Genomic DNA, 19,859 nt, shown 5'->3' with positions numbered 1-19,859 from the left:
TCAGAAGCTTTTTCCTTCAGGAGTCGCATTAGTTGGAGTTTCTCCCTGCTACTTCTTCGGCAGAAGTTCCCAACTTCTCCTGCACACTACCATGAAACGGCGCGTAATTCATGTTTAACATAATGGCGCTCATCCACTCCAATCCGGCAAACATTTGCTGTTAAAAAAAGAAACTTGTACATTTTGGGAGCATCCTTGTAATGGTGAATCCCAACAGTCGGCCATCTGGTCCATTCTTCAAGGGCGCCTTCCTGTAACGACTATCCTATTTTTTCATTTTTTGAATGTCACACATGGTTCAGATCGAGTATTTTTAAAACAAAATAATTTGACTTTCTAAATATTCAATCGCCCCCTTATCAAACTTAATTTAGGTAATAAGTGCAAGGTAAGATTCATGATCAAGAGGGGAAGAGAAATATCCATCTATCTAGTGTGGGAGTGTTGAAATTTTGCGAAAGGGGGGATAGCAGCATGGAAAGTGAGTTGGTTTGGTCATATGTTGGTTAATTACACATAAACTTGATTACATTCCGCAAATGGTAGGGGATGGCAAGTATAGAGGAGCAACAGCGTAGCGAACTGTTGGGCTACTGGAGTATACCAACTGAACAGTAATGGCTGAGTAGATGAGGGGTGCTCGCAGATGTGGAGCAGGAGTAGGGTATGAGAGGAAACTGGCCGCGAACACCCATAAAGGGGCGGTAAAACATTTAGACCCGTCCGGCTTCTGTCCGCTATCTCTCTAGTCGGAGAAAACTTTACTATAGGAGCCGGCATCTGGCCAACCAAGTAATTGGCAAACTTGAACCGGTCCGCATGTTCTGCTTCATTCTGCCAGTGCGCACTCATCTACCATCCAGTATTCTGCACGCATACATAAACATCTAGTTCACAAATATTAGAATTTATTTTTCAATAAAGAATCCTTTTTTCGCATATTATTTTATATCAATGTCAAGGCAAATTACCATCAAAAATATTAATTTATAATGTATAACTCAAATTTAAGTAACATCTGTGATGTGCATCTACGAAATGCATAAAGAATAGTTGACATAACAAGAAAGACTTTCTTTCAGGCTATTCAAAAATCGCCCAGGAATAAAACGTAGAGTGCTCCAAAATGAGCTATCCCTTTTTTGGTTGAAAGCAGTATAATAAAGTTAGACTCCAATTAGACATATATAGAAATAAACTTTATTACAAATATATAAATTACATACAAAAGTAATGAAGTACCAATGTACTTACATTACAACCTTCATTTCAAAAGACTAGACCATTTTTTGTAGGGAGAACAATAGACAAAACTGCTAACTAAAAAGTTAAAGAAGAACATGTTAAATTCTTCTGTGTCTTTAGGAAATGGAAGAATCTCAGATGGCTATTTCACATCAGAGAGGGTAAGAGTGATAATCCAGAGTGGAAAGGAGTTTTCAGTGAACGCTTTTGGATAAAGGAACATACTTGGATTTTATGGAGGGAGTCGATTCCAGTACCTCGAGGAGAGTCATTTGCAAGTATGAGTGGTGTCTAAAGTTTCTATATGTTACAACTACAGGTTATGATCCAGGCAGTATAGACGTAGAGTATCATCAGCCTTAAGAGCAATTTATAGAGAACGAGTTTGTGTCTTTTTCGAGTCTTATGAGAATAAAGAGAAAAACAGTCTTGTTGTCAGTTTACCAGAATTGCCTTTACCAGCAAGAAGGTAGAGATGGTCACTTTATTATCCAAAGTTTTGCCGAGGTATTTGACGTGGTTAGACCATGTCGTCAAAATATTGTTGAGTTTAGTTTCAGTATATTGTTTTGTCTAAGACTTCAATGCAAAGATTCTTTTTCATCGGTTTCTTCTTAACTTCAGATATATTTCAAGCAAACTGACTTGATGTCAACTGATTACCTTGGATCATTACGTTGAGATTTATTTACCCGAGGTGGGCTGTTAGGAGGAAGCTAGACACAACCGTGGTTAGAGAGACTTAAAATGATGGTTCTGGGTTTAATTCACGCCTGGAACTTGTTTTTTATTAATTGGTAGCTAACATGAGACATTCAAAGTAAAGAATAATTGCAATCCATTTTAATCTACGGCAACTAATCGGTAGATGGACTAAAGCACGTCTGTTTTGTAGTAACATTTAACGCGTTCCAATTTTTTGTGATTTTTGTAGATATTCACTTTAATTAGCCGTTATTCCGTTAAGTTTCGGTATCCTGTTACCTCAAATTAAGTCTCAGGAATGAAATAATGTCAATTCTTTAGACATTTGGACTTAGATACTTCAAAATAGTGGTTTATCCCGCTTAGGCTGCGATTCATTCTTGGTTCGCTCATTATTTCTCAATCTTAATCTAACTGTTCACAAGAGAAATTTCAGTACTAGTTAGCTTTTCTCTAATCATGATAACCTATTGAGGAATTTGATAATTATGTAGCTAATTTTCTAATGTATAGCTAATTGAAATAATATGGAAATAATTGTATATTTAGAAAAGTATATATTCAAAAAAATGTATCATATATGTATGTATTAAAAAAAATGAGACAAAAATATTAGTAAGAAAATAAAGTAAGATTCTAGCAAGTTAAAAGCTGGGAGAATGAGTAACAAGCGTCAATCAATCACGACATGTAAGTTTACTGACTCTGGCTGATAAGGATGCCACAATACAGCGAAGAAATTCCTTCTTCCTTTCTATGCCATCTTATTGATCAATTCCCTTCCATCTATCGAGATGGGTTTGTTTCCCAAGATATTTTTTTGTAATATTTTTACGATTACTTCGTAGCGATACCCTTTTAAGCAAGACAGAAGGAAAATATGACTTGCATATCAATCAAATTTATATCACTTACATCATTCACCTGTCATATCATGAACTTCAATTCTTATTGATAATGAATAGAGATGTATTTGATTGCCAGTACCAAAATATTAGATGCCATAAATACGTCAAAATATCGTATAAAATTTTAAATCGATAATTGTTTTCTTTTTATTTGAGAATTTTACAATTATGCGCTGCTACAACGAGTAAAAAACATGAAATGTACCGTGGTTTGATTTCGTGAACGGCGGCCATCCAATGATGATGCCTCAAGGCGTAGGAAGTGCTACTGACTCTCTGAATGGCCGACGTCAGATGGTAACGCGGTTAGCGGCGCCTCAAACGTCTAGGAGAGTTCATGGGAAGAGTTGACATTGAAAGAGCTTGGATGAGTGGACTTGAATGAGGAGATAGTTTGGAATGAAATTTCTGATAGAGAAGTTTGGCTTTGAAGGGAATTTTTAAGACGGCGTGCTTGGTGAGGAGATTAGAGATGTAAAAAGGAGCCATGCCTAAGGATTATGGACTGAATGCGATAGTGAGTTACGAGCGTTTGTCTTTTAGTTTCTTTAACATTCTGCATCCGTGATTCAGTACATTTCGTATGATTCATGAGTCAATCGTTTGTCGAGATGGAGCCCTAGATAACCCACTGGAGTAACTGCAGGGAGAGAAGTATGAGTGAAATAATGGCGGGAAGGATTTTATGTTTAAGGTGAAAACTTCAATTTTAAAATTCTACATCCTTCTATAAAAAAAAACTGAAAATTTATTTTTATTTTATGCAGAGTCTATAACATGTACACAATAACTACAACTGCACCAAAACTAATTATAAAATGCAACAGTAGCGTGGCGCGGTTAATTACAATGTTGCAGTGGTAATTATTTTATTTTTTATATTAATAAAGATTTTGAAAAGACGGGGCGGGACCCTATCCCCACGGCACCACAGCCACACGAGACTTATTGTGCCTTTATATTAATAAAACTTCTCATAACGAATTCCATGAACATCGGTCTTATCCTTGGAGTGAGGCGCCACTAACCTAACTGTTAATGGCGCATTGCTAATATTTGTTGAGGTACTGAGTTCGATTTCTCTGATTAAGGCCTAGGATTTCATGTAATGGTTAATATGAGAAATCTATGGTAAAGTATGTTTGTTATTCGCCACCGTCTTATTTGATGGTTGCACTTCAAGCCAGCATGATAAAATAGGCATTACTTAATTTTAATTTTAAGTAGGCTATTGACAGCCAAGAGTTTTATAAAAAGAATTAATGCGGACAGGATGCAGGATTCATAAAGAATATAAACTGAAGGATAAAAAAAAGGATAGTTCCTTATTTGAAGCATGTCAAGAAAACGTTCATGGGGAAGTAAGACTTATTCCAACGGAAAGTGAGAATACAACTTCTCGTAAGCACTTAATCGATAAATAATATTTGTAACTCGATTACAAAGTACACATTAGCTTCGATTCTTGAAACTTGATCAATCATTTCGCAAAAAGTAAAAAAATAAATTGAATAAATTTTTAAATGACATTTTTTAAAGCCTACAAATTATCATAAAGCAGTACGCGAATAATAATTTATAAAAAAGCGAGTATTCTAAACAAAGTAATGATATGAACAATAAAATTTGTATGAAATATTCATTGAAATAGCTAAAAAAAATATCGTATAATAATAATAGTAACATTATATTCTAGTATTCAGAAATAAACGAAACTTCTGTCTGGTAATTTATGAGTTTAGTTGAGAATGGTTTTCTAAATGGACATTCCTTGTTTGGCGCTAGAGGTTTAGTGGCCGATTACAGTGCGCTGGTAGCGCCTGAGACAGAGCGGGTGCGCTAGTACCGCACGGCATGCCGGCACACCAGCCACAACTATGCCACTAACTTCAGGCGCTATAACAGACTAACTCCATTTCAGGAACGCTGTTGTTTCTAGCTCCCTAACTATGCAACGATGGAGACAGTTAAAACTAGCTCTTAAATTATTTCAAACAAACTTTCAATACTTTTTTGTTTCTTCTTCTATCGTTTTCAATATTTGTTGGAAAATTTTGACTTAAAATCATATTTTAAATTACCTCCATGATTATAATAAAATAAATTAATTTTGTCTTATAAAAGTAACTTATTACGTCTAACTACAACACTATGAAACACTATCCACGATGTGTTATCAGTAATAAACATACTTCTGATCCATCATCATCTGGAAAAGAGACTTCGTGTTCATTAGGAATTTGAGGATGAATTTTTGAATGACAGTAAGCTGAAATTTAATTTACTATTGATTTTGGAATAAATTGTACAAAGCAAAAAGTATGCCTAACAAGGTTGTAAAATTTAACTTTGAACGAAAACTTTTTGTGGGATTTCAACTTTTGATTCAATCGTTTAACTAAAGCCTATACGCCCTAAAATTGATTACAATCAATATTAATTAATAAATAAAAAATGAAAAAGAAATAGCATAAAACTTATTTTGATTTGAAAAAAATAGAAAAGCTTAAAGCTAAAGTAGAAAAGGAAAAATTATATATATAATTGTGTTTGCAAACGTGTGCGGGTGTTAGAGATAAGTTAGTTTAAATAATAACTATAAAAAATAGATAGCTAGAACTTTGTCTAGTTTTATTTTAATGATCATCAAGGTAAAAAGCTAATCAAGATAGATAAAAAGTTAGACTAATTCTATTTGCTGACTAAAGTAATCTGTACATTCCGATTTACTAAGTTTTTCCTTAAGAAATACAAGACTCGGTCATTATTAACTTTCTCAAAGGAAATTCAAAAGTTTAGACATTGCTCACTCAATCGTGTTAACGAGCGCAGTAAGCCGAACGAGTTACGTGAGCAAACTTACTTCAATTGCTTTTTTTCCCCCTTCCATCCAAGTATTTATTTATCAAACTATAGTTGAACTCGCGGTTAAGGTATATTCACAATGTTTCTATTGGAATGTCATTTCAAAAATAGTTCTGTGGTTTATTTGATAGTGACGGGTACAATTGAAAGAGAGAAGTAGTGATAAGGAAGCGGTAATCAATAAACATGCAGTTGAGTGGTGGGTGCCAAGTAGTTTGGACAACATAATGCAATTTTATCCACATGCAATCGAAAGAGGAAGGCTATAGTGGGTTGTCTTGACAGTAGCATCGCCAGTAGTACTGCTGAGCTTACTTGGGGAAAGTTGTGCTTGATCAGACTGGTTGTTTCATGGTTTAAGGGAATATGGGCTTAAAATGACCTGCAGTTAAACAAGAGATTTTTTTAATAAGCAGGGCTTTAATAAACCCATAAAGGGGATGAGAATTAAACTTTATCTTACTAATTGGTAATTGCAAATATTTTAAAATAGATCTTAAAATAACAAAAACATCGTTGCAAGTGCAGCAATTACTGCATTATATTTCAGAGTGATCTTTCAGCATAAATATTCTAAATAAAGTGGTTGCTCATTTTAGTATACAAATCTACCGCCCAAATTGCTTTCATCTTATACTCTTAAAATCTACTTATTTTCTTTCGGCCTTTAGTAATTCCTTATTTTAAAATCAGGATGTTACTTTCATTTTGTTTTCTTTTTATCTTTCTTTTTACATTTAACTGTTGAAAAACTAATTCATTTAATATTGCTTATATTAATGAATAAAACTTTTTGCTAAAGCAGGTAATATTCTTTTAATTTATTTATATTGAAAGCTACACTAGCGCTAGCTGCATTACATTACCAATCAATTACTAATGTTGATACTACCATACATTCACTGAGTGGAGAGGTTAATATTCCCTAGTATCAACTACTCTCTTCAAAACAGCAAATGTCAGGAAACATCAGGAAGTTGATGATTGTAACGTTTCGTTGAAACCCAAGTATTAGTTCAGTACTTGTAAGTCCAGGTGGGTTTTAGGAAAGAAGTATAAATTATACGTTTGTTATGAAGTGAGAGATTCGATTGTTACTTAAATTAGCAGTTCTTAACTTTTAACCAGTTCGTTTAAGTCCTGTATGCGGCATCCAAGTAAATCTTTTGTCTAAATTTGGTCCAAGATAACTGAGTCCACAGTAGATCGGAAAAAGAGTGACGCGGCGGATATTGAAAGAAAATGTTTTGAGATTTTGTTTCATTTAACCTGATTTTCCGTTTTTTGTACCATTCCTCAAGAGAAAAGAGATTGGTTTGGAGTTTTCTTTGCGCAATTACTGAATCAACTTGAGGAGAAAGTGTAGCTGAGTCATCTGCTTAAGTTAGGAGGATAGTTTCTGGAAGGTTTGGTATCTCTGCTGTGAATATTACATTTTAGGATAGGTTCTCTAGATGCTTCTTTGCGGAACGTCCATTTCGCCTTTATAACTATCTGAATACAATGTTCTGATTTTAAATTGAAAACAACAGTCTGACAAATAGGACTTCAAGATGTGTAAGTATGCCATTGAATTTTCAGATCGAAGGCTTGCTTCACGTCGAGAAGACTCCCGAGCAAAATTCTGCCTTTTCAAGCGAGAAGGGATATTGCATCTAAGGCCAATTTGCTATACAAATAAACTATTATTATTAACTAATTTAATTCTGAAAAAATTATTTAATTTTTTTCTGAGATTTTTGAACTGTGAATTAATTATTGATTAATTAGGAATTCCTGTTTTTTTTTAAGAAAATCAAAAGTAAACGTTGCATTTTCCCAGTAATAAACTGTTTCTGTGGAAGAGATTTCCAAACTGAGAATGTAGAATGTAGTTCTAGTGAGCGAACGATCAAACGGAATACTTACTTTGCCTTGTTCATTCATCCTTAACCACGAGTCTGCCTACTCTATTTTTCCATCACTTCTGCCTCCAATATCTTTTTATACACTTACCACCATCCGACCTGCTTTAGAAGAGACTGGCTCTAGCTTGAAAAGAAAGTGATTTTTATGAAATCCTGTTTTAATAAACCTCTTATTCAAATTTTAAACTTTTTTTGTGAAAAGAAAAAACTCATATTATGAAGCCTGAAGCTTTAGTTCTACCAGTAAATAATAATTTTCATTATTAACATTCATAATATTTGTTTATTATTTTTGTAATCTTCCATCATAACAAAAATTTCCTTTTACTTTCTAGATAATTTAGTAATTCACATTAAATCATAATTATCTTTCATATAAAATATCTATTAAGATAATTATTTTTATTATTTTCTGGGTCAGCGTTTCAATGAACGAAAAATCAAATTGAAAATACATTTCAAAAAACAAGAATTCGCAAAAATATTAAATACGTTTATACTTTTTACTACATTCCAGCGAATGTATTACTTTTTTAAGGAAATTGATCGTCTAGAATGCATAATAACTAGATTATATGAAACTGAAAATGTAGCATTACAATTTATTTACAAATTGTGGCTATTAATGTGAGCTGGGAGGCAGGAGATGAAATTGCCAGAGTATTGAAAAGCACTGTAAAGGAATCAAAACATGTACGACCAGTCTACAAGTTAATCTTTAAAAAAAAGAACATATACTCCAGCAAAATCTGAATTTAGAGTTTACGGGAATATCTTCATAAATGATGGATTACTAGATACGAAATGACAGGACCGTGGAGAAAATAATCGACTTTGATTTGTTGAGGAAAACCTCCTCGAACCGGTTATCAATAAGATTTAACCTCAATTTAATCAATTCATTTAAACTTACGTAGATGGCTGATTCGAAATTCAGCTGGGCTATAAGCATATCAATCACTTTATTTTTTCCACACGGATAAAACAGCTAATGGTTTGGCCATTCATACTTAATTGTCGATCTTTAGCAGCTCTAAAACTCATTTAGGTGTCAATACCAGTAAAAACTTCAGCACAATTAAAAAAAAAAACATCATTTATTTATAGATCAATCTCCCTTGAGCACGCGCATTGCGTCGGAGAATGCTAAATTTAAATTTTATTTAAAAAATGCTAATATTTCCAACACGATAAATTAAAAGAAAAATCGATCAACCAAAATTCTGAAGAAGATTCAAACTTTGATGGTTTATGACTCTGTTTTCTCTTACTACGTAAGCAAAATATTGTTTTCAAGTCAAATTTTCCATTTAAAGTTTTTACTACAAATATCAGTTTTGAGGACTCTGTCCAAATAAATGTAGAAAATGTTTTAAATTTGATACCTTTAAGAGACCTAACTGTAATTTAGTGATCAAATCCTCTCAGCATCAAAATAACTTTACATAATTTTTTTGCATATGGTCTCGATTTTCTTAAAATTTTAACAAACATTGTAGGCACAGTGCTTACACAACCTTTATTTGTAACATTTTACCTGAAAAGTTCTATTATTTTTTGGGAGTTGATTGGTTACTCTCTAACGTACTATTTCAGTGTAACCTACGGTTTTGTTTCATATGTACATTAAAGAAGGGTTAGATCTATTGATGGTACAGATGGTTTAAAGAAATTACCACAAGTACCACTTAAATGAATAAATTTTTGCTTTTTCTGGGACCTTTTTTTTTTGTAAATGATTTTACAATTTTTTAGCTAAAAATTAAATGAACTTACAACACGTAAATTTTTTATTTGATAACATTATTTTAAAAAATGTCTAGCAAAATACGTTTTAGTAAAATTAGTCTCTGACAGGATAATTAAAGGTGTCATTTCATTATGATGTGCATTTTTTACAACCTGCTTAACGATAGCAAAAAATTAAATATCTTTGTGAAACAACAATTTTAAGAGAAAATAGTTCCAACAGAAAATTCGTAATAAAACCAGATATTTTTTAACAATTGAATGAATCTGTTTGAAACAAACTTTTGGATTTTCCTATCATTTTAAAATTAATTACTAATATATCAATTTTAAAGGAAATCGAACAAAGATTTTGTGAAATTCTTAACCAATTCTTAAACAGAAAGTTTATCTCCGAAGTCATAACCATAAAAGCACGGATTATCTCTAAACTGTCGAATAGCAATACTTGGTTGTCACTAATTTTTTCAGATTAGCATCTTTTGAAAGTTTGTCCCAGAAGCTTCTGTTTTTTTGTTTATCAATCTTTTTTCGTTTTATACCCAGCTTCTTTGATCGCATCTATTCGCTACCTTCCTCTACATGTGATTCCTTTATACTATTGCTTTTAAACAAGGCTTTCTCTTAATATGACCTAGCCAATATAAAAACCTCTTTCTCAAAAGGACGTGGCCCTTTCGCCCTACATACTGTTTAAAAAACAAAGTCGGTCTACCTTATCTCAAATCAGAAATTGTCAAATCAGTAAACCAGAATTTGGAATTAATTTGGAAATATCTTGGAGGATACTAAAGCAATTACATAGTCCACTTTTATTTTGAAAAGAGAAGGCTGTTATGGTTTAATGCTGCTTGGCCCATTAAAATGCCTAATATTGCCCTAGTGGGGGTAAAAAAAGAAGACCCTAATATAATATAAAGTTCTATAGGAAAGGATATTACAACTTCATACAATCCTTGCACGATGAAAATTCCCCTAGACAAAAAATAATCTTTATTCATGTAGTATATGTCGCAGTGGAATTGGAATTTAAGATTGTGGCCATACTTAGAAGTGGTACATTTGTATATATAATATCTCTCTCTGGAGCGACCAGTTGCCTCCACTAACTTTTACTCCTCGCTGGACCAGTGAGTGTATCAGAAGGACGCACTCGCTTTTATGGCCAACCCCATGTAGGGTTGGAGGACCTTTATGAATATGGAGACCTTCTTTCACTGAGTATAGCCCGCTCAATTAAACTTTGGAACCCCCAGGAGTACTGCTGCCTCCACAGTACACGTGTACGTTACCACCCTTGCAGGCTCCATCACCTATTCATCCAATATATCAGCCACTTTTTTTGTTTTTTTTTAACTCTTTGTTTTTTCAATTTTGTTCAAGAAAAATTGCAAATCATTAAATTTATACCAAGGATATTATAAAGGATTTCCCTTGCAATTCACAAGATTTACTTACATCTTTGAAATAATTAAAGAACAGTGAGCTGTTGGTGAGAGGGTGGCACCTTTGAACAGTTCTAATTTCTCGCCAAATATTTAAAACATTTATAATTGGTAATTTTCTCCATATGTTGTGGTAGACCTGTTGTATAATTGACAGAGTTTCCCTTCGTTTTCATTGTTTGTAAAGTCAGAATTGAGGAATATTATATTTTGTAAGGTGGAAGTAAAATTTTTGTTACAGCTTTGAAGGTGTATTGTGGAGATTGTAGTGGACAAGGTGTAAGTATTGTTAGTCCATATTAACATTTGGAATTCGTATTTTTAAACGTAGTATTTACAAAAAAGTATTTGCTTGCAAAAAGTGTTGGATATTATATTTTCTTTTACGGAAGGAGAAGGGACACATTTCAACATCACAGTTAAAATGTGCCCTACCGACCTGCAAGTTTGTGACTTTTTTTTTTTGTTTAATCGCAGAGAAGGGGAATATGGTCCGAACCTACATTAAGAAGGGCAACAAACCGAATATTTTGTTCAAACTTCCTAAACTCATCACTTCAGTTGTCTCGAACTGAGTCATTCTTGATTTTTGAACTAGATTTCAGTGGTTTAAAAGAGAAAGTAATCGAGTAGTAAGAGAAATAACTGATAGAAGGTAGATTCAGAGTAAAGTAATATCATTTCTTTCTATTTTATATTGTGTACAAAGCTACCCTACCAGTGGGGCAGATATTAACATTTGACACAAAAATTTTAAATTAAAAAAGTATAGAAATGCGAAGTACCAACTGTTTATTGATACAGATCTGTTAAGAAGACTTGAAAGTTGTAGAAAACAAAATAAAAAGGTTCAATAATACGATTCTGTGCACTCTGTAACAGAAACTGTAAATTCTGTTCAAATGTGCCGCTCTCTCCCCCCTATATTAATCAACTAAACTTTTTTAAACAGCATCACGGTAGACGAGCGATTAGAATCACGAATTGTGGTACTAGTATCAAATCCAGGTCAAAACCTTCAAGTTTATTTAAAATGTGTATTAAAAAAATGAAGTAGCTTAGGCTATTCGCCTCCGTTTGCTCCACCTGATCGATAGTTGGACTTAAAGTCCATCTATGTAGTCATTACTTACCAGCGAAGATAGATGATAAGTAGAAAAAAATGTTGTATTTACATAAAATGCAGAAATGATAGGAATGAAACAGTCTCTTAAAACATAGGCGATGGATAGAGTCTGACCGCCAGAGGTGAAATTTGTGTATTACATTATTGGTAGTAGAAGAACAGATAAAAATAAGGGCTCACAATAAAATTAGAGATAAGCAGACATAAAAAGTTATTTTGTAATCTTTGTAAACAATAACATTTATTCATAATTAAATTCAAGAATAACGAAGTTTCGGTAAGTAGAAGCTCTACTGACGAAATAATACAATTTCATCCAATATTAGCCGCCCCAAAAATACAATAAATAAACTAAGTGCTTGCGCATCTAATTAGGGTAATTTCGTTCAAAGAGTGGATAATTAGTACTACTTAGTTTAAACCTTTCTTTACAATTTCAGAGAGCGCTGAGTAATTTTTTACCAGAGTGACCATACTTAAAATTCAAATTTAATGAAGCACCTGTTATTTGAAAGTTCCAATGTCATAAAAGTTTACTTATTAGTTTAAGTAAAAAGTTGTTTTCTCCAGCCTCAGATTTCACTAGACATCTACAATAAGTTAGACTCTTACTTATTTGCACTTCTTCCATGAAGGATCGCATCAACTCTTTTTATTATTTCAAGTATTTAGATAGAAAGAAAAACCCTTAAAGAGACGATTAATGTTTTCAAAACTGCACTATTTAACAAGCTTCATTTAGAGTAAAGCCAAAAAGAGGAAACACTCTCTCACAATAGCCAACTTCCGGAAGTCAAAATCAAAAGAAAAAAGAGTACCAAATCACTTTAGTCAGCCTAAACAGACAGTTTTTATCTAACTAAAACTACTGGCTCAATTTATGTACGTATAATAACATCTTCTTCGCGGCGTATCTCTACAAAATAGCTAAACTATTTTCGTTCTAATATTTTCTGTAATTATTTTAATTCAATTAAAAACACAAGATTGAATTTCATTAATTTTTTTTTTAATGATTTAAGGCGCATCAACAGCTGAGGTTATTAGCGCCCGGAGCTTTTTCCAGTGCACTGCCGGCCTACGGACAGTGTTCTCTCGTTACAGACAACACTGTCCATCACCGGACAGTGAGCTGTAAGAAGCTCCTAGGAAGAGAAAATCTAAGGGTCAGCTGCTGGATTCGAACCCGGGACCTCCGCGTGGGAGTCCAGTATGCTAACCTCATAGCTAATCCCTTCCCTAATTTCATTAATACGTATTACAGACCGGACAAAAAAGAAAATATCTTCGACTGCAGGTACACCAAAGTTGTATAAAAAATTATTATATGTTAGAATTTTGTATTTGTTTAATAACTGTTCAAATATTTTTTCTCTTTCTTGATATTCGCAAACTTGGGTCCCACATACTAATCAGAGAAGAAAAAGGAGTAAAACAGGTCAAATTGCATCAGCGGCTGACCTGATTTGTAATTTAATCTAATGGCACAATATTGCTAAAGTTGCTTAATATATTTATCAGAATAGTCAGCTATTTTGTAAATAATTTGTTGAAGCATAATACAAACATCATCAATTGTAAATTGGATATTATTTAATGCATAAAAGAGGAATGTACAATTTTTTATAAATAATGTTTCGATAAAAATATTAACTTCCATATACTGCTTCAAAGATTTTAGAAGTATTGCTGTGTTTTATTCAATATTTTATTTTATATATTTATTTTTACATTTTTTTTTATTTATTCAACGCGTCGCTCTTTATAAAGACATCATTTTTAAATAAATGCCATGAACTTAGAATGTGTACGCTTTATCTTGTAGCTTGTATGCTGTAACGCACAAAATGAAATATTTTCTTTATGCATGAACATTCTTCTCTCCTCCTTTTATGTAATAATCTTTCAAAGGAAAATCTAAAGGAAAATATATATTTAAAAAAGAGGGATTTCCTCACGGAGCTTGGAAGTTCTAAATCCAAACGTAATGTAAATCTTATTACGCCATTCTTTAATTGGGGGAAGAGATTAGATTAAAGGAAAAAAACAGATGAGGCAGAATTACGTACTCAATGTGAGTAACGAAAATGAGTAAAGAGTAAATAATAAGAAAATAACCATCAATTGAATAGATGGTTTGCAGTATTGGGAACCAGGGCCTTTCTTCTCTGGTAACCTGTTCCTTTTTTTGGTTTCCAGTGTTTGCCCATCTTTAATATGTCTTCATATATTTTGTGATATCACTTTATTTTATTTTTTTTTTTTGTAACAATAAATAGAACCCACGCAGAAAACCGCTACAATCTTTTCTCCAAAAAATGAATGTTTCAGTAAAAAAATATATATATATATATTTATTATCTTCAAGAAACTCTGCGCATGTTATCGAAAGTACGAAACTAAAAAAAGAAAACGAAATCTTAAAAAGAAGAGGACATAAAGATGGCCGAACTACAGGAATAATATTTCAATTTGGTGGTTTTAGGTTTTCTTTCTAATACCAGTCACTCAAAGTAAGTTTTTTAAATGTGTATTGGGATACTTGAGAGACCATTGCATACAATTAAAAAGATTTGGTAAAAAAAAAAAAAAAAATTAAACAGCAGATGACCACTTAAATTTTGATATTTCGTTCGAAATTCATCGAAACGTATTATTTAATAATCGAATGAAAACAAAATTATTTTGGGAAAAATATAACTAGCTTTTATTCGCCCAATAAACACTGTGAAAAGCTGGAAAATGATATAAATTCTTTCTCATCAGTGGCACAAACTTATTTTGCCACATTTTCTCTCGTTCACTAAAGATTACACAGATAATAATTATCATAGGTGGTTTAATGAAAGTTTTATAACATCTTTATTTGTCATTTATTAACAATAACTTTTAGATCATTTGCAAGTTCTTAACACAAATAATCTATTTGAGTAAACACTTTTTTTGTAATTCAGACTTCCTCTACATTGAACTTCTATCTTATGACTTTGATCTAACTATGGTAGATCGTTTGATGAATTACAATAACTATCTTCTCTAACTTGTAGCTTCTCTTCTCGCTCTTCCAAAGAAGAAGGAACTGTGTAGATTCCGTTTAGAGATCCTCTATGTAATACATGTATATATATATTTGCAAGTTAAGAACTTGCAAATGATCTAAAAGTTATTGTTAATAAATGACCAATAAAGATGCTATAAAACTTTCATTAAACCACCTATGATAATTATTATCTGTGTAATCTTTAGTGAACGAGAGAAAATGTAGCAAAATAAGTAATGCCACTGATCAGAAAGAATTTACATAATTTTCCAACTTTTCACAGTGTTTATTGAGTAAAAAAAAGTTCGTTTCCCAAAATAATAATTTTTTTTTCATTCGATTATTAAATAATACGTTTCAATTAATGTCGAACGAAATATATATATATACAGGGTGACCAGAGTTATATGTTCCACCTACTTTTTTTTTAAATGGCGGGAAATTTCGAAAAAATAAAAAAACACGTAGCCTGCCTAGATCTTGACTTTGCCACCATAAGTGCTGCTACAAACAGAGCGTGGGAGTCCAGAGTTTTGGCTTGCCTATCCGTTGATGGTGCCCAGTTTGAACAGATTCTTTAAAAAAAAATAACGTAATTATGACAATAAACTGAAATTTGTTTTTCATATTTTAAATTACCATAACTTTTGAAAAACCTAACCGATTTCAAAATTTTTTTTTAGGAGCTCAAATACTATAAAAATATGCAACAAAAAATATAACGTTCCATTTGAAAAACAAAGCTGTATCTCGAGATACAGGGCTTTAACAATATGGGTTAATCACTGAAAATAAACTAGACTAAAAATGATTAAATACCTGTTTTTTATTTTTCCGAAATTTCCCGCCGTTATAAAAAAAAAAGTGGGTGGAGCATATTACTCTGGTCACCCTGTATAACACTTATTTTCAAAAAGCAAAGAAATTTAGGAACTTAGATTACAGAGTGGTAAGTTTTTACATGCTTATTGTTTGATTTTACTAGCACCTATTTGAAGTAAATAAAGATTAAAAAACAACTACAACTCTTTCATTTAGAATTGCGGCAAATACTGTCTGAAATAGTGGAGAAGCGGAAATCAAAGCAAACATATTTGCCAACATATTACCAGCCAACCAAAAGCGGAAATCAAACCGAAAAAACAAACCACCTCATCTTGGTCTTCTTTTTTTTAAATATTTAAATATTTTTTATGAAATTCCGAAATAAACTATTGAAAGATTTTTTTTCCATATTTTTATCTAACAGGACTATGTCGTGAGATTTTGATGAAGAATGTCCCTTTATAGAAAACAACCCCTAACAATGGCAACAGGTATTAAGTATTTAGTTGTAGCCACAACTTCTAAAGTATTAAAAAAAACTTCTATCAATTTCCCTATTTACGAAAACCAGTAATGTGATATTCAAATTAATTCAATATAATTTATACCAAGAGACTATCAGCTGACCTCTAGAGAGACGCAATACCTCCGGTGGCCACCGCCCCTAATTCTTTAGTAACAAATTAAACCGCTTATATTACCCAAAAAAATTGTCTTTTACATACGATTATTTACATTTATTTAGTTCATTATTTAATGTGGAAATATATTTCCATATTTAAAAAAGTTAAGAAAAGTTTAGAGATAAATGTTATGTCTAAATATATTAAATTATAATGAAAAGAAATTAACGCAAAAAGTAGTGTTAAGTATAGTTAGAAAGTTCTAATGCAGTCAGAATGGAGTTTGCCCGCATATAAACACAAGAGGATATCTTGCCAAAACTTCTGCCTTATATCTTTACAACTTAATATATAAAATACAACACCTTAGAGAATCCAGATGAAGTTGTTCGTGATATATATGTATTTATCTTTCTAAAGTAAAACAACAGAATATTCTCTTAGCAAAGGATAGATGGAGAAGGAGGAATTATCACGCGAGTGAGATGAACTTCAGCGCACAGTTCATGACTGAAATTTATTTTTAAATTATTTTCCAGAATATTCATCGTTATATTCATCACGATATTCATCGTGGCGTACACTAGAGAGCTTTAGTTTATATCATTCAATTTAATGAAAAATAGTTCAGATAAATGCATTTTGATACACTTGTCATTTCTTGATTAGCTAACATGTTTATAAAAATCATTTTATGAGTAAGTTTTGATAAATTGGTATTTAAAATTTGGCGCGACATTTTTACCATTATTTGTAACAATAATTTTTAAATTAAAAATAAAAAAAATTCTATTCGGTATGATTTGCAGATAGTATTAACTATAATAAGAGCTATTACTGATAAATGTCCTGAAACGGGGTAGATGTGACAATGGAGAATGATTGAATTTAAGAGAACTGAAATCGCACTGCTTGTTATCAGCTGAGAAATTCTAGTTTATTAGCAAAACGGATGTAACTTCACTGATATTTAACGTATGTAAAGTCGGTAGATAAAACATCTGGAACATACTATAAATCCTTCCGGAATTCTAAAAGAAATCAGATAAAGCAAAGAGTAAGATACTAGATGAGAGATGAAGGCGTAGAAAAATGTATGATCTGCTCTTCTTTTATTTCATCGTCCTTGCCAACAGGAGTGTAGAGTTCTCCTGTTGTGTTATAAGGATAATTGGATAGTGGCTAAGAGTTGTACACGTTAATGCCTAAGGCAAGGGTGGTGTTAGAGCTGAACCTCGGGCACGAGGCCGCCCCCAAACAACAAGCACCGGCGGCCGGGTAGAGAGATAGGCGTACTCCGACGGCAGCAACAGGCGGTCCTACCAACTTCCACAGGTTTCCACAAACCTTCAAGTTATTTTCTTTTAATCCTACGGTGTAAAAACAAACATAAATCACAAAATGTAAAAAAAATGAATAGTTATTTAACTATCCTAAATAAACAAACGACAACGCCCTTTATCAAGCCCTTAATAAATAATAATGAACTTTCATGGAGAATAATGATTAAATTTTAAATAATAGCATTAATGGTACTTTTACTAAATTATAACATATATTATTTAAAACAAATAAAACAAAATCAAAAATCCGAAAAATGTTATTTGTTACCAAGATGGTCTCTTTTTGTTTATGTTGAGGTACAGCGCAAATAAGTCGCTGACAATTAATCAATCAAATAATAGGATTCCAAGTTAACATATCTCCATGTCAGCAAATACTAAGTACAAGCTAAAAATTGGCGAATAAAACCTAAGTAACTGATGATTAATAAATTAAAATAATTTATGGCTTATTGGACTCACCGGCTCCCGATGTTTCTTTTGAAAATACTGGACCAAAGTCTTGTAAACAGTAAAATTGCTTTGAGGATGTACCCAGTACGCAACAGAAACAGTCACTAAGATGCACACACGCACAAGTGAGCCTGGCTAAATATGTCGCAAGCGGAAGACTAAAACATAAAAAGCATTATTTAAAAGAAACTAGCAACAATCATCAGTAATAATCGTACCGCGTCCTGGAAGAGGACGTGCTACTACGAGGTGGGCGGGTCGGACGCGAGATGCGGACTAACCCAGCATCCCTGCTAACCGGCACGGACCCAGCCAACCTACAGAGCAATCTACCGGCCGTGCCGACCAAACTAAACCTCTGAAGGGCCACAGATCGAACTCAGGGCTTTCTATAGAGCGCCTTTATGCTCACCCACAGTAGGCCTGTGTACACGAATACACTGAGACTTCACTTGGTTCTTGATTTCGACGCAGTTTCTCTCACTGTTCGACCTTTAGAACTTTCCCCTCTCTTGCTATTTAATTCCTCTTTGTACTCCCTTGGAGGAATTCTCCCGTACCCTTGCACTTCGTCAGGCAGCCACACTGCCTTGACCCTTGACTAACTGCTAATGGAACATCAATCTTGATCATGTCAATAGGTGGTTGCCAACAATTAGCACATGTTTAACTTGCGGCTACAGCCTACACCGACCACAGTCCACCTCCATCACCTGCAGCCACTCAATAATATCCCAATACGACTTGAATACATCAACTCCAAGTGCATCCATTAATTCTAGGTGGATAATGTTTACATTTCTATTTACATCTAATATCTACTTACATCGGCTCGTTCTTCTATAAAAACAATAAGCACCGTTGTGTCGTTAAAAGTTCCGTGAAAGGAAAAAGAAATAGGAATAAAAGCTCTCGAATGACCAATAATCTTTCAAGAAATTCGGTAAACTATTTCGTCAGCAAGGTTAAGACGTCTATAATTACATTGAATACTAATGGCTGTCAATTTATCATTTCCAGTAAGTGTCAAGTAATCAACTGACGATATGTTTCCCGATGAATGCTGTTTTCTAATTCGACAGAGTTTGTGTCATGACAGTGCCAGCTGAAAGAAGAGAAAGAGCAGCTCGACTTGTGACCTCACCTTTACTGAGACCCCGAGCATTTCTTTGTTCGGATTGCTACCAAATCAAAAATTTTCATCGAACGTAATTCGCTCCCAAGTAAATAACGGATGAAGTGGGGTTAAAATGGTCAATGGTATCGCTTCCTCCTCCTACCTATCCAGAGTCCTGCAGGGGACCATACTTCCTCCTTTGGTCTATGATCTTTAAACAGCTGACTTATCATCCCAAACATAGATTCTTTCACAGCCATCAGAAATATCCAAAATCACCTTCAACTCCCTGAATCTTGGCTTCGCCAAATGGAAAATCAATGTTAACAATGTTCGTTGCCTAATAACATCCACATACTAGTTGCGAATCAAGTCAAATAGCTTTATCTGTACAAACATGGAACCTTCGACTAAAACTTCAGATTCAAAATCTTACTCGACAGACACTCTGAGCAAGCAAACACTAACCTATACATATACGGATTCGAACTTTACAGGCAGCTAAACG

General features: G+C 33.1%; 1 protein-coding gene across 6 annotated transcripts in view; it reads right to left on the bottom strand.

Moving 5' to 3' along the window:
- The window catches only part of LOC141449738 (discoidin domain-containing receptor 2-like), a 587,266-nt gene extending 568,737 nt beyond the window's left edge, over positions 1–18,529 (bottom strand). For 4 of the 6 annotated variants that reach the window (XM_074119440.1, XM_074119446.1, XM_074119448.1 and 1 more), the window contains exon 1: positions 18,244–18,528. The gene's annotated coding sequence lies outside the window, so the exon portion shown is untranslated. Of the gene's footprint in view, positions 1–18,243 lie in introns of all 6 variants that reach the window. The other 2 variants (XM_074119450.1, XM_074119447.1) reach the window with 2 other exon arrangements.
- Between the last annotated feature and the right edge of the window lie 1,330 nt (positions 18,530–19,859).

This window comes from Rhodnius prolixus, unplaced genomic scaffold, assembly GCF_049639745.1.
Source record: "Rhodnius prolixus isolate KJV_2025 unplaced genomic scaffold, Rpr scaffold_2, whole genome shotgun sequence".
NCBI classification, from domain to species: domain Eukaryota; kingdom Metazoa; phylum Arthropoda; class Insecta; order Hemiptera; family Reduviidae; genus Rhodnius; species Rhodnius prolixus.
This window is presented reverse-complemented; position numbering and strand designations above follow the sequence as displayed.